The sequence below is a fragment of the Propithecus coquereli genome, unplaced genomic scaffold (assembly GCF_000956105.1).
Source record: "Propithecus coquereli isolate 6110/MARCELLA unplaced genomic scaffold, Pcoq_1.0 Scaffold85, whole genome shotgun sequence".
Lineage (NCBI taxonomy): Eukaryota > Metazoa > Chordata > Mammalia > Primates > Indriidae > Propithecus > Propithecus coquereli.
In genome coordinates this window covers 5,257,999-5,258,604 of record NW_012154729.1, presented here as the reverse complement: position 1 = coordinate 5,258,604, position 606 = coordinate 5,257,999, and the positions used below count along the sequence as shown (strand labels likewise).

The window sequence follows — 606 nt, the reverse complement described above, 5'->3', positions numbered from 1 at the left end:
TCACGTGAGTAACATTCACTGGGAGCCTACTGAGGGCCAGGACCTAAGCCATGAACTGGGCATATAAAATACACGCCACTTCTAAGGGCTCACACTGAACTGAGGTGAAACAATAAATTAACATACGATATAACAAATGTAAGGTACACAAATAACACAAAAATAGCAAAGTACCGAATTAGGGAGGGAGGAGCCAAGATGGCAGACGAGAAAAGCCGCCAGTCAGAAGGTCTCTGCAAAAAAGACGAATTTTAGAAAAAAGAGAAAAAAACAAGCTAGCAGAGAAACATAGATTGGGTGAGGGTCGGAAGGAAGGGTGCCTGAAACTACAGGAGACTCCACAGGAAGACATTGCGGAGGAGAACTGGAAGGAGAAAGGCCCCAAGAGGCTTGGAGACCAGCGACAAGGGTAGGTGGAGCAGTTAACTTCCCCCTCCCTTGCATCTCGGACTGCTGGGGGGCTCCTGAGCGGCTGGAGAGACCTGCTGACACCAGCCCAGGGACAGCTGCTGCCAGTGAGCAGTGGCCTCTTGCGGACTCAGCCCCCTCGGGGCACCTCCCCAAGTGCAGACCCGAGCCTAGCGGCAGACGCCATAGTGCTCCATT

General features: G+C 52.0%; 1 protein-coding gene across 1 annotated transcript in view; it reads right to left on the bottom strand.

Annotated features, from left to right (window-relative positions):
* FGD6 (FYVE, RhoGEF and PH domain containing 6) overlaps window positions 1-606 on the bottom strand; it is a 153,448-nt gene that overhangs the window by 17,784 nt on the left and 135,058 nt on the right. The gene's annotated exons all lie outside the window — the stretch shown is intronic.